This window comes from Struthio camelus, chromosome 5, assembly GCF_040807025.1.
Source record: "Struthio camelus isolate bStrCam1 chromosome 5, bStrCam1.hap1, whole genome shotgun sequence".
In the NCBI taxonomy this organism is placed as follows: Eukaryota; Metazoa; Chordata; class Aves; order Struthioniformes; family Struthionidae; genus Struthio; species Struthio camelus.
The window spans coordinates 76,349,598-76,372,973 of NC_090946.1; the positions used below are offsets into that span (position 1 = coordinate 76,349,598).

At 42.2% G+C, this 23,376-nt stretch overlaps 1 long non-coding RNA gene across 1 annotated transcript in view; it reads right to left on the reverse strand.

The window, feature by feature from the left end:
• Positions 1-204: 204 nt before the first annotated feature.
• LOC138067544 (uncharacterized) overlaps positions 205-23,376 on the reverse strand; it is a 67,286-nt gene continuing 44,114 nt past the window's right edge. The window contains exon 3 of the long non-coding RNA XR_011141698.1: positions 205-264. This is a non-coding gene — a long non-coding RNA (uncharacterized lncRNA). The remainder of the gene's footprint in view (positions 265-23,376) is intronic.

Genomic DNA, 23,376 nt, shown 5'->3' on the forward strand with positions numbered 1-23,376 from the left:
AGACATGGGAACATCATAATTGCATACAAAATCATGAATTTAGTTAAGTATAAACTGTTAACGAGGATGACAAAAAGTGTTGCATGCATAGTCCGTGGAGGATAACAGGTTGGTGTTGGTCCATCACTGCTTAACCACAGCCTCCTCGAGAGCTCACAGCAGATGCAAAGGTGCATGAGCTCATTTCCTGAGCAGCTTTATTTGTGCCTCTCACTTCAGCTTTTGCAAGACCTCTGCCTTCATTTCTAATGACTCCCTGTTTGTCTGTGAGGAAAAATAAAAGTTGTCATAAATCTGTTAGTTCTCATCAGCACTGGCACCCCTGCGATAGCCTTGGGTTTGGAAACACTCCCGCCATTAGGGAATGGACCCTTAATGAAATGTTAAAGTGTTTGCTTATTGCATGCACATTCTTCCCATGCAAGGTAAAGATGCCTTCAGCATTCATATCCCCGAGTCTTTCAAAGCTACACACCTGGAAGAAAGAGAGGGTTACTGTTCAGCATATGCTTTGCATCACCATCAGTACAGAAAGTCCTTTCCTATTCCAGTCAGTACACAGCTTCCAGGACCCATCACTAGCAACTGATTTGGGACAGACGAGAGTATCCCAGTCTCATCTCCTCAAGGAGAGCTCATCTTGGCAAGAGGAAATGAGTGAGTGTGGAAGGGAAGATGCAGAGGAGACAATCTTGAGTGCTGTCAGCTGAGCCCTGCACAGGGAAGGTAGTCTTCACAGCAGCCACTCAAGGGACACTAGTATATGCTTTGGCAGAGGCATATTCCCAGGGCACAGCAGCATCTTGCTAATCCAGCTAGGAAACAAGAAGTCCTTCTGTGTCATATTTCTCTCAGCTGTATGTGGCTGCGGGTCAGTTTGAGATGACAATTAGACCAGAGGAAACACGTGAGCTCTCTTGCTTTTGTCAGTGTAAGTGCGTAATTCAAGGCTGCAAGTTTCTTCTTTTGCCTGTGACTAACACAGAAGCACAACCACCTCTAAGAAGCTGGCTGCAGCACACTGCTGCTCCGAGCAGGCCCTATTTGTGCTCTCCTCCCTAGGAGGAGCAAGGGACACTGCCAGCATTCATCTATTACAGCTATCCAGAGTGCAAGCACACTCTCTCACATGCAGACATACATGCCCTATTTGTTTGAATTTCAGACAGAGGTTTTATCTCTAGCATAGGAAGCACACATGAGAAACACACATAATGCAGTGCTTAAAAAAAGGGAATTGCAACTACTCCAAAGCTGATGCGGAAACAGAGCCTTTGGGCATGCAGGCGATGCCTGTGCTGTGGTTTAGTCAACAAACGTCTTGCTTCTTCAGCTGCAGCAGCGAAATAGCAACTACACCCTGGAAAATGTTGACTGTGGGGCAGAAAAAGTACACAAATATGGATAGCTTTTATCTAGGAAACTGCTGTTCAGCTCTTTGCCTCTGTGCCTCATAGGGAGTGCATTTCAGACCTTTCATAACCCTTCAACTCCTGTTCCTACATGGCCTGGAGGAAGGCAAGTTACACTCTCAAAATGTGTAAGCTACACCCTCCCACCTGAACAAAAGTGGTATTCCTGCAAGTGCCAGATCACAATCCTTGGACAAGAAGTTGACAAATCTTTTGCTTTATAAAAATAAAGGCTTTCTACAGAAAAAGCTTCATTTAATCAAAAACCTCACTTTCTGTCAAAACCAGCTTTTATGGAAATCTTTCAACCAGCCTTCAAGGAAGCATAACACCCCCCCGCCTTGCCTGCAATTTTCTACCTTTGCGTTCACAGCAGTGCTGTGTTTGCTCATAGATAGGCCATGTCTTCAGTTTTCAATCCTGAAAGTCATGCAAGCCTTAAAGCAAAATGCTTCCTTCTGTGAAAAGTGGTCATTTTGTGAAGCTTCCCAAAGCTTTTATTTCCAGAGCGGCTAATTTCTGACAGTTATGTCTATATTCTGCACAAAAATAGTGCTAGAAGTCAGATTAAAAATAACTCCATCCTTGTCCTCAGAAGACATTTTTACCTGAATCATTTCAGCAACCCAGCACAGCTCCAAAAGGTAGTATTGGCACAACTAAGAAAGCAGGAAGAAGTGACAAGGGAGAGCAGCAAGAATTTCTTCAGCTGGCTCCATCATCAGAGCCAACATCTTAAGAACCTCTATTGAGAGTTTTCCATTTGACTTTCAGAGAGAAACTATTTCCAGCAACTTGATTCTTTCCAGGAAGTGCCAGACTGAAAAATGTAACAAAGTATTAAATTTCCTTAAGCATCCTCCACACATGTTCTTCTCTAACAGAAGAATGGCTATGAACAGAACATATTTCTGTTCACAACCATTAAAAAAACAAAAGCAAAACTAAATACATTTAAAGACCACTTCCAAATATTTCTTTAAACTGCTTGCCAATTTTACCTCCATGCACACCCCAAACAGAAGGAAGAAGAGCTGCTTTCCCAGGTCTCAGAAGTCTCACTGGGCAGTAAATTCAATTGGCTTTTTCACTGCAATACAGTTCATGTCAGCAAGCAGAAAATCTGAAGATATCATACCTGTGTATAAGCACTAAGATCATCCGTCTCAAGATTGTAATTGAGTCATATAATCAATTTCTGCTGAGAGAAGTGTGTGCAACATGAGACATCTAACTTCTTGTGGCTATTTATAAAGAAACAGCTTTGAAAAAAGGTCACACATTTGACCACTGATCAATGCACAAAGTCAAATCTCCTTAGTTTCTTTCTTCACACACAGCAAGTGGTGCAAAACTTGCTGTAACAAATCTAAAGCATTTTAAAACAAACTTAATGATACTAGCACCATAGGGAAACAAGAGACCAACAGACAATACTGTGGTGTCCAGGTAAAGCTCATATTGAGTTATGACCAAAAGCTTGCCTACCTTACTGAAAAAGAATAAACGTATGATTCGACTCTGACCTCCTGCATAAACCAGCAAGGATATGTCACCACAAGACCTCATGCTACCCTCCACAGAAAAGACCTGAAGGCAAGAGGGCAACTGAACCTTTATTCAGCCCCCATTTAAACTCATGGCTGCAGAAAAACTCCCTATTTTGTTTTGCCAAGGTGTCACTTGCATTAGGATTTATTAAAATCAAGCTGCTATGTTTTTCCCACAAGTCACTGAAAATGGAGGCTGCTCATTTCTCCACATTTGCTCTGTGCTTTGGTGCTCTAATCTTTCCTCAGGCTCTGAGGCAGGGCTATAATGAAGAATATGAGTCAGTGGTTTTTCATAGACGTGCTAATTTTTATTTCAAATGGTGCTAAATTATCAGTTAGACTGACGAATTTAATGAAGTGGACCTTAACACTTCCCCACTCCTTCGTAAGTCCTTCACAAAGCTGCAAGTTTCAGCTACTGCATGTTGCATGGGGAGGGGAAATCACGACTCTGGTCTGCAGATAACTACTCAGTACAATTTTGTACAGCATCCTAGCCATTGGAAAGGGAGGAGAACAAGAATGTGAGGTGCCTCAAAGGAAGACCTAAATTGATATCACTGGATCAAGAAGGAAGAGACGCACAGAGTTCACTGAAGGATGTAAAGCTCAGTTAGCCATCTTTGTAGGCTTGGAGAATATTTTCACTGAGCAGATTCACCCTATTTAATGCAATGAACATGCAGCATATTCTCCAGATAGCTCAGCATGTGAATCCAAGCGCAAGTCATCAGTATGTGGGATATCTCACTATCTGCCAAAGCTCGCTGGAGATTTTCAGATGGAAGAGATTTCTGTCAGAAAAACGCTCCTACAGAAGGATCAGAAGCGTTGCATAGGAACACGTTGATGCCACAAAGCTTTGACAGGCAGCAGACAGCTTCTCCAAGAGCTCCAGCTACCCAGAAGCTCTCCTGCAGACACAGTCAGCCCTGGCAGCCCACCCACCAAGCAAACCGTTGGGCCGGAGGCAGCTGAATAGGCATTCTGAGTTTTTGAAACCACGTTTCTGGAGGAAGCAAAGTTTCGAGAACTGAGATGGATCTTTATCTTGTCTTGACTTGACGCTTTTTGGCAGAAAAATGCACTCTTTTTCTTACTGAGCACTAAAACTGGCCACAGGTTGAGATTTTTCAAAGCTTCTTAAAGTATGCAGACGCTCCATTCCCACAGCAATCCCAACGAGTGTTCGGGGACTCAGACAATCCATGCAGGTATTTACAGGCAACCCCATGTGTCTGTAGCATTAGAAAAGCTAAAGGCAACAAGTTCATAGCAGGAATCCATGGCCCCCAAATTTTGTCCTGACAGTGACAGGGAAAAGGAGCTAATCTACCAGTAGGTGTTCTCTCTTTTGAGCAAAATATTGCTTAGAGGGAGGAGAATGTAGTTTTAAAAGCTGGGATTGAACTGGTCAAAATTTAAACAGAGATAAGCAGAGTTAGTTGTCCTGACTCCTTTCTAACCAGAGGAGAAATAGAAGCTTCTAAGGTTCAGTACATCTGACTGATTTTGGACAGCTGTCATGGCATGAAATAAATCACATTTTAAAAACATCCATTTCACTCCATCAACTTTGAAGGAAGTCTAGACAACAATTCAAGTCAGCTGTTTGCAGTGCAGATGTCTAGTAGTTGAAGATGATGAATCCCAGCTCACAGTGTCTGTCCAACCTCAGGCACTTCCCCACTGTACCGGAGGTAAGGATTGTGGATGGGGGAGAGAGGGTGTTACGCTTTCAGGCTGCAGATGATGGAAACTTTTGGTCAACTGCAGTTTAACTTCTGGCTGCAGTTGTAACTTCCAGCAGCAAAGTAGCTTAAGTGATCTCTCAGTTGGAGGGTTGCTTTCTTGTGAATCTTGGAAATTGTTATTGTGTTTTTTGCAGACAAGGCATAGGATTAGATCTACTTTTGCTCAGTTTCCAACACAGTTGTACTTTTTTTTTTTTTTTATGAGACGAAAACAACAACTCTGTACTTCTTCTAGAAGAAACCTGTGATTTCTTTAAATCCTCTGAGATGGCAAAATTAATGCAAGCTCCAGAGACAAATGCCTATGGCACGCATAAACAACAGAATAAAACCCAGCAACAGGCAACTATAATTATTCTGCACTCTGCTAAATCAAACAAGGAGGCTAGATACAGAGTCGAGGGATGAGATCCTCACCTCGCCAAATACAGTGTGGCCTAAAACAAGTGCTGAAAGTGGATTCTTTAGGACACACAAGCTTGAAAGCACTAGCTCCTGCTGCTCTAGGGCTGTGCGACCAGTGTAGCTTCCAAAGCCCCTCTCTGTTGCAGAAGGATCCCTGCCAGTCTCAGGTGTCTTGTTTGAGTGTCAGTCTTTTGGCTCCTCCCTCTGGTTCCCCACTGTACCTCACCCTTCACACCCTCGCAACAGAGCCCCGCAGCCCTCTGAGAACAAGGGGTGGATCAAGCAAAGGATACTGTGAGGGACCTGGAGGAGGCACGTTCCCTAGCAAGAAACTGCTCTCAGTGGAGCTCCACTCATCATGAGCCCAGGACCACAAGCCCATGGCTCCAGCAGCAGCATGGCTCCCTCTCCTATCACAGGATCCATATGCAGCTCTCACATGGCTGAGGGCATGGTAGACAGGCATACACATGACCAGATAAAGCCCACCTTCCTTCCCACCACACTCAAAGACTCAGTAAGGTCAATAGATCTGAAGAAATCGATAAATGGAAATAAAAAGCAAAAATAGAAGCTCTCAAAACACAAAGTGTCTTTGAGCCCTCAGAATGCTTTCGTCTTGGCTTCCAGTTATCTGTAGGAGGTCACTGCTCTACTGTACCAAGAGATCAAAGCTATCAGTGTACATCAACCACTCTCAGAAGCCTTCACCTCACTCATACAAGCGGGAGTAACCTAGCCCAAAGGAGCAGAGCAAAATCAGGTCCATGGGAAGAAGTTCTCCACCAGTTCCATGAACCTGGAGAGAATGGAACTAGGCTCAAGTTATATTTAGAAAAGTCTCTCACACATCCAGCTCCAAGGTAGTCATAGCCTTAGACTTCCTAGCCCGCATATTGACACCAGATGATTAGAATCAGCAGAGCAGTGCAGCAGTTTCTTTTAGATTTTTGTTATCTGAATTTTGTTCCTTTATATCAAATTTTCAATGCAAAATATTAAAGCTGAAAAACTGCAAGAATTTCCCCAGCAATAGCCTCACTGAAAGAAAGTGATATGCTTAAAACACTATTGATTTAACCTCAGAGGGAGCTATACATCAAAGAGAGCTGACACTCCCGACTCACTGCCAAATTGAAATGAAACTCAGCAAGCCACATAATGATAGAAGGACAAGGGCAATAAACTCCAGGGGAGTTCCTTATCCTCTAACAGAGTTCAAGTCTCCATAAGACACCTCGCTGGAAAAGACAGCAAACCTCTAAAGGGTTTCCATCCATTAAACCAAAAAATATAAATACTTAAACTGAAGACTTGTGCGTTTACTTGCTTGATTTTCATCATTGCCCACAGACAACAAAACGCATATGGGATATCAACACAACTTTTGATGCTTTAGCAGTTACCTACAAAAAAATTAACACTAAAATACAGCTGATGTTAATTAAAAAATAAAAAGGGAGCGGGGAGGAGATTTCTGTCTGAAAGTCATCTAAAACCAACAACGAGAAGGACCTGTCTGGGCAAACTCACACATGGCAGCCCTGTCCCAGCTCCTCTGAACAATGACTGCTGTTGCAGCATCTTCTCACAAATGTTCGCTGCCTAACGTAGTGTAACCATCACAGACAATAAATCCATTCCTAAGTATCCTAGCCACCCTGCTCCCAGTGAGATGCGGGTGTAGAGATTTCTCCAAAACATCCACTTTCGCATAATTTTTTTTTAAAACATTGTTTAAAAAAAATCATTTTGAATTGAGATTTACTATACCCACTAGATAGTCACTGAACAGATGGTAAGCATACAACAGCAGTAACAACGTTATCAGCAGCAGAAATATAGCAGCAAATATCAAGAGTGCTGGTATTTCAAACCCCGATTCGGGAGCATGTATGGTCAATTCTTTAAGTAATATATTAAGCATATAGACTCACAAATTTTCCCAACAATTTATCTGTTACAATCCTTTGTCTGTAGTTTCCAAAAAAAAAAAAAAATCAAGGTTACCATTGGATCTTCGGATGTGCATTCCAATTGCTATAAATAAATCATGAATGATTGGCTCAATGTATTTTTCCATAGCAACTCCTGCGTCACATACAGACTTACACTCTTGAAAGAAAGCTATGGGTTTTTTTTGAGAGAGAAGCAAAGATTCACGCTTAAGATAGGCTTCAGTTCAGTTTTGCAGTTTCTGCTGGGTAGAACACATATTAGCACACATTAGCAATGAAAAAGAACAGTTCTGGACTGATTTTAAGTTTCTTAATTCAGCACCAATGCCTAAATAGTGCCTGCCACCAGTGCAGAGCGCTGCATGGTGGATTTCTCATGCAAAATGAAAGTCTACTTGATTCTTTATGCACAGATCCTGGGTGACTTTTCCTCAAATATGTAACATCACACACCGGAAAAATCCTGTCCCATTTCTGTCTCACCTTGTAGTCTTAAAAACATGTCTCCTGAAGTTACCATCAGGGAGTGAAAAGAAATTACTTTCCTGAGGTGTATCAGCCAGTCTAAAACAGAAAGCTGACTTCCATGCATAGTAGGTGAGGCCAAACAAAGCAGAAAGAACATCTTTCAACACACAATTTGGCCTGGGTAAGATAACACAAGGAAAACATGAGTTGCAGGGGGGTTTTTTCCTCCCCAAAAGGACAATTGTACAAGACTTAAAGTCACCCATTTGCATTAAAAAGGAAAATTCTCAAAAAAAGGAGAAATTCTCAAATTCATATTCCCTGAAAGGAGCACGTACTATATTCAGTACTTTACAGACCCCACATCTATTTTCATTTAGAAGATAAAATTTGTACACCAGTTTAGAAGTGTTGCTCTCTGAAAGATCCATGCCCAGTAACCTTCCAATATTAATTAAAAGAAACCAAAAGAAATCCTCAACAGTTTTTAAGACTTTTTAAAGCCTCTCAGAAATCTCATTCATAACATCCAATAGGTTCTGTACTTCTGACAACACAATTCAAATGCAACTCCTTAAGAGGAAAACGCCACTAACGTTGATTTCAAAACTGTAAGAAAACGTATTCCAGTTCCAGTGTAAGATGAATCCTTCAAGAACCACCATTCTCCTGAGTTTACATCCCACCAAGAGTACATGAGTACAGCTCATCCTTCCACCTTTCTGAGCCAGAGTCTCCCAAGTTTTCAGCATGACTGTAAACCAAGCCACGGTCCCAGTCTAACCATATGCAGATTCACATACTATTCTCAAGAGCATCACTAAAAGCTTACTTAAAATGGAATGCAGAGAAACCTGTTTTGAAAATAAATTGGCAGGGCTGTCTCACTCAAGAACTTCATGTCTTTCTATTTCATGTTCTTTGTACAGTCTCCCTCTGAGGAGAAGTTTTGGCATCAGTATATACTGAACATTTTCTAAGAGGCGTATATTTACAACATCTACTGCCTATAGTATGCAGTTTAGTATCGATTTATTCACCAGTATTCATGTTTACGTTCAATAACCTGCAGGAGATGACACACAGCTTTGCTAACTGCATTTTGTGAAGTCAAGTCTTCAATGACTTGCAAACAAGCTCTGTTAATTCCAGTTCATGGTGGGCATAGGTAAAGATGCGGGAATTAATCCATGCTGGGTAAAAATTCTGCCCAAGCTTTTGTGTAGGAAGAAGCTGAGTTTTCACTTATATGAAACAACCATCATTAAGTGACTTCATCTTTTTTGTTTTTGCCTTTTTCCCCCAGAGAAAACGTTGAGTTGCTATTGAATATTTCAGTCAAACCTTCGGGGCTTCCATTTTAAAACTTACCATTTGTTCAGTGAAGAGATCTGCACTTCTCATGGACATCTGCTTTCATCAACTGTTTCCACATGGGAAAAATGAAGACACACTTCTGAAAAATTACGCTGGACATAACGTTCCTTAGCATTATCAGTAAAAAAAAAAAAAAAAAAAAAAAAAAAAAGAATTCCATCTGATAGGAGAGATTTTTTTCATTATATTCTTTAATAAACTACCTGATTTCAGAGAACTGAAATGCTGAAATTTTTCAACCATTTAGTCCAAACTAAACCCAACTAATCATGCAGTTTTGGACACAGTTATATCTGAGATCGTGCATGGATTATATAAAGTCTCTTAATAATTACAAATGATTGTTATCAGCAACAGAACCATCCAACTAATAACAATCTAGGTCATGTTAATTATTACAGCTATCCTGCTAAGACTGTCTCAGGGCTTCTAGACATACAGTCAAATGAGAATGGCTTGTACTTCATCACACCAGTAAATCAAAAATCACTTTAATTGTTCTCCAGTGGGACTCCAAAGATTTCAAGTCAGCATGGCATGAGCCATATGTTTCTTTGTTTTGGCGATGCTGCTAATTAGCAAAGCTGAGGAAATCCTTCGTTAAGCGGTAAAGTACAAACCTCAGCATATGTTTACCTGAGAAGAAGAAAGAGTAATTTTAATTACAATGGAGTACATTTACTGCTATACTAACAAAGAGGTATGTAGGTTAAGGGATGAAGTGACTTGGTTGCACCCTCAGCTGGTCAATGTTACTCCACCAAGCGGGTATGCTCAGTTAGCCCACCTGAGGTTGTAGCCCATTGTATTGTTCATCACAAGCACAATGGAGCCTAACACACTCCCTCACATGGGACACCCCAAAGAAAGACTTGGCAAGAGGAGGAATGTCATCTTTCAAGGCTTGTAGAGCTTTGTGTTCTTTGACCTGGAGCTTCCCTTCATCTGAAGGGAAAAAGGAACATTTTCATAAACCAGAAGTTTCTCGTCCCAAATGGTAGCGAAAGGGTCATTTCCCACAGCAAATTTAGGACAAAATTTGTTGCCAGCCTAGTGACCAGAGATGACTGGAGAAGGGCTAAAAGCAAAGCATTCACAACAAAACTTCTAACATAGTATTAGTTCAAATGACGTCAAACCTTTCCACATACCTTCATCTTCTTGTGATTAGTACAGTTTCAACCAATAAGGAGATTAATACCAACACACGACCCCTTAATGCTAACATATGAGCCATATCTGGGTTTTTTCCTGCCAATTGCAGTACGTTGAATAAACTTATCCTTAATGAATTCAACTTCAAGATTATGTTTAGAGAGCACCAAAGGAAAGGCCTAACCCCACAAAGGCAGTTAAGTTGAACATTAAGACCGCAAATCAGGAGTGACACCACAGCATTCCTTCATGCTACTGTGCAATGAAAAGAGAAAGCAAGTAAAGAAAGTAGAAAAGCCCACAGGCATATCAGCAGCTGGATAAAACTGGAACTCTCTTGCCTGGCTTACTTGATGTCAGCCTCATGCCTCTTGCCTCAGCCAGCACAACAGACACTGAAATCCTGCCTCCTTTGTTCCTACCTTATTCCAGAACAAATGGAATAAGGAAAACAAACACACACCCCAAAACCCCACAAATCTGCTTTGCTAATAGCATTGTGGCTTTCTTCTGCAGCACTAAGAAATAAGGGGGCAAAACATTTCAAAGAGAAGCTTAAAAAGGCAGAACTAACTTACACGGTCAAATGGAGACTTAGTTTAATTCCAGAAGTACCTATGCGTGCTGAAGAGGACTCTCTTGGGCTCTCTCTGATGCAAGTTGCATCCCAGTTCTTTGAAAGATCAGTATTCCATAGAATAAGTATTTTTGCATGGAAAACCATTTCAGCCAGTAAAGTTAGATGAGACCATTCTAGTAATTTTGTCTCGCTCTCCTCCTCCATCCCAGCCATCCTTTCTCTCCAACATCAGCTGTAATCAGCTGTGAGATAAGCAAGGCCGTTTCTGTAAATCAAAAGCATGTTCTCTCCCACACCTTCTGTCTCTAGCGCTGCTTGATCAACATCAAGAGACTTTCCAAAGTGAAGAGGTTTTTCTTAGGGTGTGTTCCCTTTTTATTCACACACTTTGCTACTGAAGGCTTATTAACTGAAACAGTCCTGTTAACACTACGTTAGCGACTTTTATTCATCTTGCAGAATGTATTACAAATGTAGTAAACCGAACGATACAAAGGCTCATTTTTAATCATCTTTTCAGAGCCATGAACCAATGCTACCTGTCTTCTTAAAAGACTCCCTCTATTAACCTCATATAGTTCCTTGTTTAATTTGGACTTCTACAAGTGAGATCGCCTCCAATTGCAGTCATTAGTACATCTTACTAGAGCAATCTCATTAATTTCTCAACTTTGCAGCAAGCCCTACTGTGAATGCATCCACACATACAGTTTCCCAGACATTTCCCTGCCTTAGGCTGCCTCCAACATCTCCCTCTGGATAACTGCTCATTTGTAATCTTTCCTGGGAATTTTCTACCTATGTATCTCATGTCCCACATCTTCCCAGAAGTTAACTGCAAAAGCCTCACTTTTCATTTCCATTTTCAAATTTTCATTTTCAAATTAGTAGACGGAGAGGGAAAAGTGATTTTAGGGAAAAATTAGAAGATCGTCTATTGTTTCAAGACACTAATTACAAGCTAAAAAGTACTTTGCAAGAGAAAGTTTATATGTACAATCAGAATGTAGGAGGTCTAAATTACATAGTTATGAGCATTACACTAGCTTTATTAATAACTTAAGCTAAGAGTACACTGAAATTATATACCGATATATAGTAGATATTAGATACACGGATCTTTTACTCAAAGAGAATTTAAAAGGTCTTTTGAAGTTACCAAAATAAAATTAGAATGCTTTAAGTGTGAAAATACTGAAAATAAAAACCTGATTACATAGCAGCCACTGTGGGTCAAGAAAAATTGTTTCCCACTCATCTGCACTCACCAATGCCTTTCACAGAATCACAGAATGGTTGAGGTTGGAAGGGACCTCTGGAGATCATCTAGTCCAACCTCCCTGCTCATCTAGAGCACGTTGCCCAGGACTGCGTCCAGGCGGCTTTTGACTATCTCCAGGGAAGGAGACTCCACAACCTCTCTGGGCAACCTCTTCCAGTGCTCTGTCACCCTCACAGGAAAGTTTTTCCTCATATTCAGGTGGGGCTTCCTGTGTTTCAGTTTGTGCCCGTTGCCTCTTGTCCTGTCACTGGGCACCACGGAGAAGAGTCTGGCCCCCCTCCTCCTGGAGGAGCCAGGAAACTACAGGCCTGTCAGCCTCACCTCCATCCCTGGAAAGGTGATGGAACAGCTCCTCCTGGAGGTCATCACTAAGCATCTGGAGGACAAGAAGGTGATCAGGAGTAGTCAGCATGCATTCACCAAAGGGAAATCATGCTTGACCAATCTGATAGCCTTCTATGACGGAATGACTGGCTGGGTAGATGAGGGCAGAGCAGTGGATGTTGTCTACCTGGACTTCAGCAAGGCTTTGGACACTGTCTCCCATCACATCCTCCTAGGTAAGCTCAGGAAGTGTGGGCTAGACGAGTGGACAGTGAGGTGGCTTGAGAACTGGCTGGATGGCCGAGCTCAGAGGGCTGTGGTGAATGGCGCAGAGTCAAGTTGGAGGCCTGTGGCTAGTGGTGTCCCCCGGGGGTCAGTCCTGGGTCCAGTCTTGTTCAGTATATTCATCAATGACCTGGAGGAAGGGACAGAGCGCACCCTCAGCAAGTTTGCTGATGATACCCAACTGGGGGGGGGGGGGGGGGGAGACTAACACACCAGAGACTGTGCTGCCATTCAGAGGGACCTGGGCAGGCTGGAGAGCTGGGCCGAGAGGAACCTCATGAAGTTCAACAAAGGCAAGTGCAAGGCCCTGCACCTAGGGAGGAATAATCCCAGGCACCAGTACAGGCTGGGGGTTGACCTGCTGGAAAGTAGCTCTGCCGAGAAGGACCTGGGAGTGCTGGTGGACAACAAGTTAAACGTGAGCCAGCAGTGTGCCCTTGTGGCCAAGAAGGCCAATGGTCTCCTGGGGTGCATTAGGCAGAGTGTTGCCAGCAGGCGGAGGGAGGTGATCCTGCCCCTCTCCTCAGCCCTCACCTGGAGTACTGTGTCCAGTTCTGGGCTCCCCAGTCCAAGAGAGACATGGCGCTACTGGAGAGAGTCCAGCGGAGGGCTACCAAGATGATTAGAGGGCTGGAGCATCTCTCCTATGAAGAAAGACTGCAAGAGCTGGGCCTGTTCAGCCTGGAGAAGAGAAGATTGAGAGGCGATCTCATAAACGTGTACAAGTATCTGAAGGGGGAGTGTCAAGAGGATGAGGCCAGCCTCTTCTCCGTGGTGCCCAGCAACAGGACAAGAGGCAATGGGCAGAAACTGAAGCACAGGAAGTTCCACCTAAACCTGAGGAAAAACTTCTTGACTGTGAGGGTGACAGAGCATTGGAACAGGTTGCCCAGAGAGGTGGTGGAGTCTCCTTTGCTGGAGATATTCAAAACCCGCCTGGATGTGATCCTGGGCAATATGCTCTAGGTGACCCTGCTTGAACAGGGAGGTTGGACTAGATGATCTCCAGAGGTCCCTTCCAACCTAAACGATTCTGTGATCCTCTTAACATCTTCCTTTCAGACTACTTGTACACATTGATCAGATCTCCTCTCAGTTTTCTCTTCTCCAGGCTAAAGAGGCCCATCTCTCTCAGTCTTTCTTCATAGAAGAGATGCTCCAGGTCCCTAATCATCTTTGTAGCCCAATGGATAATCAGTTTTCTTACACATTTATGTTAACTTTGCTGTTTCAGAAGAGCATGGACAAATCCTGTACTTAAAGATGCTGACTTCATTTTTCACAAGATGTTAATTTTGTCCAAACTAAATTCTTTGAGGTGTAACACAACTTAACCCTGATACCAGAGTCAGAAATTTACTGGGGAAGAGAATGAAACCAAGGCGAACCTGCCACCACCACTACTGCCTGATATGAAGCAGACGTGACCAGATTTCTAAGTGTTTCCATGCTTAAAAATTGCAGGTTACACCTAGGAGGAGCTATGGTCTTCCAAATGGAAATATTCAGAAATGTAAACATCTTGTGCAGACATTAGTGAGATATATAGCCAGCTTTTTCTTGGAGGTAGGCACTAAAAGAATGAGAAACAATGGACACAGGCTGCAACAGAGAAGTTCCCATTTAGAGACTGGTGGGTGGAGGGGGAGAATTCTCAGTGATAGTAGTCAAACCCCGCATTGAGTTTTCCAAGTTAAACTCTCCATCCTTGGAGATAATCAAAACTCAACTGGACAGAGCCCTGAGCAACCTGAATTGACTGTGCCTTGCTAATAGGAGGAGTTGGATCAGATGATTTCCAGAGGTGCCTTCCAACTAAATCATCATATGACGTATTTTGGGAAGCACGTGCAAGTTTCAATGATCACTAAAATCCAGTATAAGAATCTTTTGAAATCTCTCTCCCCAAGAATAATGCTTAACTCGATAAGACAACGGAAGTAGTTAAATGGAATATAGCATTCGGTGACAATGCACACTGCTTCAGGCACCTTTGGAGAAGGCATTATTATAAGTTTATTGACCAAAAATAAAATCAAAATGCTCTTAACAAAACCACACTGGGGCAAACATCAAAATGAAAAAGGAGACGTTAAAAAGACACTGCAGAGGAAACTGAAAAGAGAGACAAGATGCTTCAAAGAAGTCACAAACTATAACTGCACTTTGCTCTAAATACTATTGAATACATGATTTAAGGCCCTTGTAGTATGCTGACCCATCTTCAGCATGGCATAAAATCATTTCCTATGTACTTAAAATAGGATGTGATGTGAATATTGAATCATTTTCCCAGTGTCTTGCAGTCTACTTTAAATGAGAGAAAAATTCCTGACCTCCCCGTTTCTGTATTTCAGAGAGTCCTCTGGCAAGTATTGTTGTAACCAACATATTTTGACCTACATTTAAACATACAGTAACCCATTTACGTAACACTGTTTTACACCAGTTTTTAAAAGCGCTATCAGAAAGATTTTTCAAATGACTTTATGGATTTTATATAAAGCTTCAGCTTTTCTAACTCTTTTTAAACCTCTTTTTATATCTGTGGTCACACCCCATGTTTAGTAACCCACCCAATCCTGTGTGTCTTGTTTTCTTTCATAATTTGCATGCATGTTTTCTTTATTATATCAGGTACAGTCATTCTATTGCCTCTTAATATTTATTTCCAGAAAGAACAGGATCTGCTGAGCCGCTATTAGTTGCGGTCTTATATTCACACCAACCTTCCTGCCTCCATCGTGACCCTGCAGTAACAGCATCCAATTATCTGCCCATCAATTCTCACATCCTTTGGAAATTGAGTCTTTTAAATTCAGAACCTGAGCTCCTTCCTTTACCTTTACAGCTTAATATACAAGGTCAAATCTAACAGTTACGCAATTTCTGTTGCCAAAAAATCCATGGCCTTTACTACTTTTTCTCTAGAACCTGACATCTCTAGAATTGTCTCATATCTAGTTGCTTCTTATGCAACTTCCATTAAAATTCTCATATGCCTAATTTACTGAAATTCTCCATTTTCCAGCCAATTATAACCTGATAGAGTAACATACTTATTAGTTCTCTTAATTTCTCTACAGCTTCCTGCGTGCTTCAAGGCAGGCACGTATTTGAGCACCTTGCTTAAAAAGGACATATTTCAGGATAGACGAAATTCCCTCTCTCTGTAACCTATAATAATTAACTCTAATTAGTTGTATAGTCTCACTCAGGTCAAGAAATAAAAAGATGCTACTATTCCAAGTTCACCAGCCTTACTTCAGACAAGCTGCAGAGATTGCTGCAGGTGGAGGCCATCCTTACTGTAATTGTTAACTCCCCACATGAGTTTAAGGTAAAGAAGCAGGAATAAATTTAATAACTTTAGTTGCAGCTACTTATATGCTTTGCCACATTTCCTATAACAAGGAGAGAGAGCAGACAATGTGTTTTTCTCAATTTTCTCCAAACAATATTTTCTCACGCGCACACACACAAAAGAGTTTGCAGGAAAAATAATCACCATTTGTCAGTGAGCCAGCTCTCCAAATAATGGACTTCTTTCCACTTTCAGACTCTGAACTACTACAGTCATTGCTGAAAGGTCAGCATTTACACATTTACAACAATGTTATTTGAAGGCTCTCTCTTGCACTTTGAATAGTAATTAATTATCATAATGTTGTTGATTAGCTGCCACCCTCAGAGACCACCTGATTTATTGCTTTGCCAGCAAAGCTTTGTTCTCAATAGAATATTCTCCAGTTCTTTGGAAAGTCTCAAATTTACATGTCACAAGCAGTAATACAGCTCGGCTTAGATGGGTAGGGTACCTATTCTTATCTCTATTCTTGATCTCCTCTGTGTCTTTAGACAGGTTGCTTTACTCTGCACTGGTTGTGTCTTCTCTATTTGTAATCAGGACATTACCACATCTTTGGGAGTTATCTGTACAGCACCTAGCATAAGTGAAAGAGATTTTAAGGCTCAGTACCTATAAAAGTAGGTGACAAAATGGTACAGCATCTCAAATGAAGTGTCATATACCAGTGCTTTATAGAGTATAAAAACTTCCACTACTTACTATGAGAGAAAATCATGATAACCATTTTAAGTCCCATTACAAAAAAAAAAAAAACCTAAAGCTGTCTCCTGAGGATTTAGCATTAAGAGTACATTTTAAATGCACAGTAGTTATCAGATTTAAAATACATGTAAGAATTGTACAGAAGAAAAGAATATATGCATTCTGTTAGAGATATGAACAAGATATGAATATGTATTTGCTTTCAACATGGAACACTATATTCCAATTCTGGACAAATTACAAAGCATTTAATATAGGAATCAAACCCAAACCAAACAAAATACCATGCGTTAATTCTTAGTCTCCAGAAATAATACATTTGGACACCAAGCTCAGCATTTTACAGCAACGAAAGGGAGTAGATATATTCTTCTACAGAAGTAGAAAACTTGAAGGGCTTTAGTATTTCTGGCATTTATATTCGTTCTGCAATACATCTACATCAATCACCACCCACACATGCTTTGAAGACTGAAAGTAGATAGTAAGTCTAGCAGAACTTCATGGTGGGAGCTGCTAATTTTTCTATCAAACCTTAAAAGTAGGCTTGTAAAAGGTAACTTTAAAAATACAGATGGCTAAATCCCAAGGATGTTAAAGCTTTAGACTGACTAGTTATCTTCCAAGACTTCTAAACAAAAAAAGTGGATGTTTCCAAGCCTTCACCGTCTTAGGCCATTCTTAATTAAGATTGGATTATTTAATTTTATTATTTAAGATAATGGTTTACTTCAGTTCAGTTGGGAAGCATCATGGTTTTAATCATGGAGGAGATCAGACTAGATGACCAGTAATTCTCCATTTCTGGCCCTGTAGATTTACAAAACTGTTTCTGAATTAGGACGGGGGGAGGATGAGAAATTAGATCTCATTAGACTTTGGATAGAGTTTCAGGTAAAGCAAAGACTGACTTTGCAGCCTACTCTAACCTCTAAGCACCTGAGTGACACAGTGCATAGAAGTTCACCCAATCCTTCACACATTAACAACCAGGCTTCTGCTTGACCCAACACACAGCTTTCAGAAAAATATCCAACCCTGTTTCAACTTCAGATAAAAGGGAATGCAACATATGCACTCATTGTTTCTGCAGTTACATTTGGGTAAAGAAGTAACCTTATAAGAAACTAATCCTGCAAGTCTTCTCAATAAAGCGTGCGGGAATAGAAAAATATGACTGAAAAATACCACAAAGCTTCCTCAAAGGTTTTGATTGGTCTGAGTTTTAGAGCAAGACATTATTCTTATTCTACATGAACCAGTAGTACAAAAGCTTATATGACTTAAAAGCTAGCTAAATTATCTCACCTTACATGTACGCTTTCACAGAAGGATCACAGAATCACAGAATCGTTTAGGTTGGAAGGGACCTCTGGAGATCATCTAGTCCAACCTCCCTGCTCAAGCAGGGACCTCTAGAGCATATTGCCCAGGATCACATCCAGGCGGGTTTTGAATATCTCCAGCAAAGGAGACTCCACCACCTCTCTGGGCAACCTGTTCCAATGCTCTGTCACCCTCACAGTCAAGAAGTTTTTCCTCAGGTTTAGGTGGAACTTCCTGTGCTTCAGTTTCTGCCCATTGCCTCTTGTCCTGTTGCTGGGCACCACGGAGAAGAGGCTGGCCTCATCCTCTTGACACTCCCCCTTCAGATACTTGTACACGTTTATGAGATCGCCTCTCAATCTTCTCTTCTCCAGGCTGAACAGGCCCAGCTCTTGCAGTCTTTCTTCATAGGAGAGGTGCTCCAGCCCTCTAATCATCTTTGTAGCCCTCCGCTGGACTCTCTCCAGTAGCGCCATGTCTCTCTTGGACTGGGGAGCCCAGAACTGGACACAGTACTCCAGGTGAGGGCTGAGTAGAGGGACAGAGTCACCTCCCTCCGCCTGCTGGCAACACTCTGCCTAATGCACCCCAGGATAACCTTGGCCTTCTCGGCCACAAAGGCACACTGCTGGCTCATGTTTGGCTTGTTGTCCACCAGCACTCCCAGGTCCTTCTCTGCAGAGCTGCCTTCCAGCAGGTCAACCCCCAGCCTGTACTGGTGCAGGGGGTTATTCCTCCCTAGGTGCAGGGCCTTGCACTTGCCTTTGTTGAACTTCATGAGGTTCCTCTCGGCCCAGCTCTCCAGCCTGCCCAGGTCCCTCTGAATGGCAGCACAGTCTCTGGTGTGTTAGTCTCCCCCCCCCCCCCCCCCCCAGTTGGGTATCATCAGCAAACTTGCTGAGGGTGCGCTCTGTCCCTTCCTCCAGGTCATTGATGAATATACTGAACAAGACTGGACCCAGGACTGACCCCCGGGGGACACCACTAGCCACAGGCCTCCAACTTGACTCTGCGCCATTCACCACAGCCCTCTGAGCTCGGCCATCCAGCCAGTTCTCAAGCCACCTCACTGTCCACTCGTCTAGCCCACACTTCCTGAGCTTACCTAGGAGGATGTGATGGGAGACAGTGTCCAAAGCCTTGCTGAAGTCCAGGTAGACAACATCCACTGCTCTGCCCTCATCTACCCAGCCAGTCATTCCGTCATAGAAGGCTATCAGATTGGTCAAGCATGATTTCCCTTTGGTGAATGCATGCTGACTACTCCTGATCACCTTCTTGTCCTCCAGATGCTTAGTGATGACCTCCAGGAGGAGCTGTTCCATCACCTTTCCAGGGATGGAGGTGAGGCTGACAGGCCTGTAGTTTCCTGGCTCCTCCTTTTTGCCCTTTTTGAAGGCTGGCGTGACATTGGCTTTCTTCCAGTCCTCAGGCACCTCTCCTATCTATGAGAGGTGCTTTTGCTGGCAGATCTGAGCATCCTAGGCCTGAAGAGAAGACTTTTAGCAAGCCATGGATATCTACTCAATATTTTAATTTCTCTATTGCTCAAGTAACAAAGCATTTTGAGAGTGCAACATTGCAAGAATTTATGTTCTAGACTGATATATAAAACTAAGCAAGGCAGTCAGCTCCCTTGTGAAGGAGTCCAAGAAGGTAAATTCATCCATACTAATGCTATGACACTCCATGATCCTACTGCAAAATTTCACAGCCATAAGCAGCAATGCAAACTCTCCTTATTAAGTTCTTCTGCCTGGGGACACCTTTGAAGATTCTCCATGTTTACAGTCAATGGTTAGCCATAAAGCAAAAAGTCAATCCTCCAAGCAAAAAAATCTTGTTCTGTCTCAGAGTTGGGGCTGGAAGACAAAAGGTCAAGCTCTTACTTGTACTTCCCGTTTGTGCATTGCATATACGCTCAAAAAACAGAGCGTCTAACATCTTTTTTCTAAAACAACAACAACAACAGAGGCATGCCAGGGTGCAGTTTTTTCAAACTCAAAGTCCATCCTTCTTCCTGCCACAGGGTGAATAACTCTAATCTCCAAAATGGGCAGATCGGGAATGCCATACATTATTTAAGTGTCCTCTACCCTGAAATAGCTCCTCTACAGGAACATTTCCTTCCTGTCCCTCAGCCCCAGCCTTGTTATGGCCCTTCTTTCAGGTATATTTGACAGCTGATCTGTAGATTCCCCCAGTGGGACAATTAGGGGTGATCACTACAGAAACATAGAGGTTCACTGGTAGCATCTTCCAAGACACTCACAGTCCCTCTGAATGACACAAAGGCTGCAAGAGCAGGTCCTGTGACCACACTGCACTTGTGGGTTACCAGCTCTGGGGCTTGAGCATGTGATGGTACTACCTAACTATAGTTCTGTTGACAAACTGCTTAAACTGGAGGCCCTACAGAATATAAGCTACCTGCAGCACATAAGTGGGATCCCTCTGGGATACTCTAAGTATCCTGAGATTGTCCCCAGCCTTCTCAGGGAGACATGGTCTGAGCACCAAGGGGTTATACCAGAGGATTCTCAACAGAAATAGTCTGAGAACTTAGCTTTTAGGATGCAGACAGGGGCTTGTGACAGAATCGACATGAACCTAACCAGCAAATCTATAGAAACATGCATACACCACACACATTACCCACCAGTTTCTCAGAGCATTTAAAAGCACAGAGTACTGCAAAAGGCATGTTCAAAGTATTTCTAATGATAATTCCTTATCCCTATGCATCAAGTGCACCTTTGTTGTGGCACATACTCAGTGTGCTCTGGGCTCTTCCTTTCAGATATGTTCTTCAGACCTGCTCAGATTGAAGCAACTGCTCGAACCAATCGCAATCTCAGACTTCCCCCTCAAGCAGGGCTTCGTTAAGTCTTTTTACAGCATTGGCTCTGCAGTAAATTTAGCTTAGACTTAACAGTCACCCAGAATTTTAGATTCTATTTTCAGTTCTTGGCTTTAGTTTTTATTGGGATTTTTGTTCTAAGGTGTGTACGTACACACACAAAGAGTGCCTCGGTATTGTCGTCATAATTTCATGGGATATAGCATCTCAGAAACTGTAAGGGATTCTTCCTACACACCCACGTGCTCTGCCTTTAGAAGGAGGAAAAAAAAAAAGTAAACAAAATACTAGCCACGTTCTCTACCTGGCAGAGATTAGGTAGGATAAGCTGTAGACTGCTGTAAATAAAGTGACTAGCTATAAACTCCCTTTCTTGAGGAGCTCTCATTAAAAAAGTTGAAGTAATCCTTACCTACTCTTGAATTGACCTGTTTAGTTTTCAGATAAGTGAAATCCATCTAACATGGATGTGGTTTTGCTTAGATTTTAGCAGCTTATGTGCCACATAAGGTATAAGTATATTCCTGCCTTCTACAGACTTTAAGCAGAAATGCTGTTTCCACTTTCTAATCTCCAATACATTACTCTAAAACTGTAGACACACTGAATCATCATGCTTCGGTGTTTGTTTGCAAGGAATAACAAAACACATTTCAAGTACTGGTAACTTTACAACTGGTTTCATTTCTTTCTTTTTTTTCTTCAGTATTTCCAGACTGTTTTAATCTACCTCATTGATTCCCAACAAAATTTACAAGTAACATTTCTAGTCCTAGGTTACTTACTGATCCTAAGTACGCAAGACCATTAGAAGGGGAAGCAAGCAACACAAGCTGCTTCTCATCTCTAGTATTAGGAAGTGGAGGAATGACTCCACTCCAGCTGCCCCTGGAAAGCTTTCATCAGGCTGAGACTGGCTGCAGTTTCAGCCCTGAGCTGGGCAGGGCACTAGCTAGGTTCAGGACGAGGTGGGCTGGGGGAGCACTAACCTTCTGGATCATATGTCACACCCCGTAATAGTGCTCACAGAGCCAAGATGAAATACTACTGATAACAGATTCAGTGGAGTCTTGACCAGATGGGCACAAGGGGAAGGGTAAAAGGGGAGGTGAGGAAATCGCAAAGAACATCAAAAAAAAGGATGTGAATTTCTGGCTTTAACACCTAAAGCTAATAGAATATTTCAAAATGGAAGACAGTTTTTACAGCAGTCATATTGCAAAAGGAAAGCCTGCACGACACACTAAAACCGTACCAGGCATTAAATCTGGGAAGTTTATCCGCTACAGAACAGAAGGACAAAGACAAGGTCATTCACTGTGTGCAAGTGAAAGAACAAGGCTCCAAAATCCCCAAACAAACAGGGTCAGAAAATAATCTCCTCGGTAAAGTTTTTCAGTATTTGAGCATCAGAAGAAAGTCAGAAGCAATATTATTGACTAACCAAGCTGACATTTGGCTACCGAAGGCTTTAATTCTTTTAGCTCCTGCTAGACAAAAGGATACCATATTTTCTCCAAGAGATGGCTTGGCACAGTCAACCAAAGAGTGCCTAATATTAGCATTTTGTCCTTATTAGGCTGAGAAAGGGACAGCAATCCAAAGAGTTTCTCATCTGCACATTCTTGATTGACTAGTTGAACTTGGGCAGCACCACCCGGAGGTCTGGACCCGAGGTCAAGTTCTGCTAATCAGTCCTTTCCATCTCCCTTCAGAGAGATAGGTACAGAAAAGGGCTGCCAGGAGGAAACGTATGCTTAATGCTACCATCAGTGCTGAACACAGCCAGGTCAAGCCACAGTGTCCACAAAAGAGGTAACAATAGGACAGAAGACAAACTCCTTTCCGAAGGAGAGAGTGTGCATGGCGTAAGGCAACGAGCAGGAGGCTACAATGCTAGCTGAACATAGCCTGAAAGGTGGGCAGGGGCCAGAACTAGTATTATCTGGCTCCCAACAACTGTTCAGGTTGGACAAGCCTGATCTAGAAAAAAATAACGCAACACATCTCAGTCTCATGACTTGAGCCACTGAGATAAGTGTAAGCTCATTAGAGAGTGGTAGCACAGGTCACTTGACACCTAATCATTGTAGGATCTCTCTGTTGACATGATCGAGGCCCAAAGGCTAAAGAATCTAAATAACTATATCCACTCTCTGAGAACAGCTCCAGCTGGGTAGCAGTTCTTTCACAGCTATCCTATATTTAATTGGCAAAGCTGCAGCAGTCCTTTGTAGTGTTTCGCCACAGATTACACACATCGCAGTGGTTATTTCATAGTAAGCTGTTCAAGTTATTCTCCACCCTTGTGCTTTTCTTGTTTGCAAGTTATCTACAAGTAGAGTACAGAATTTCTTCCATTTTACTCAAAGTGCGGTTGCTAAGATTTCCATGTATAATCTTTGATCTGTGGATTGCTGCACATATTCAAAATTCAATGTGCATCAGTTGCTGGCAGGGGAGCTTTAGCCATAGGACTAAAAGTGCAACTCTCAAGATCAGATTTATGGTTCAAATATTGAAAGTGCAGTAAATATTTAAGAAGCAAAAATAACCTTTGAAAAT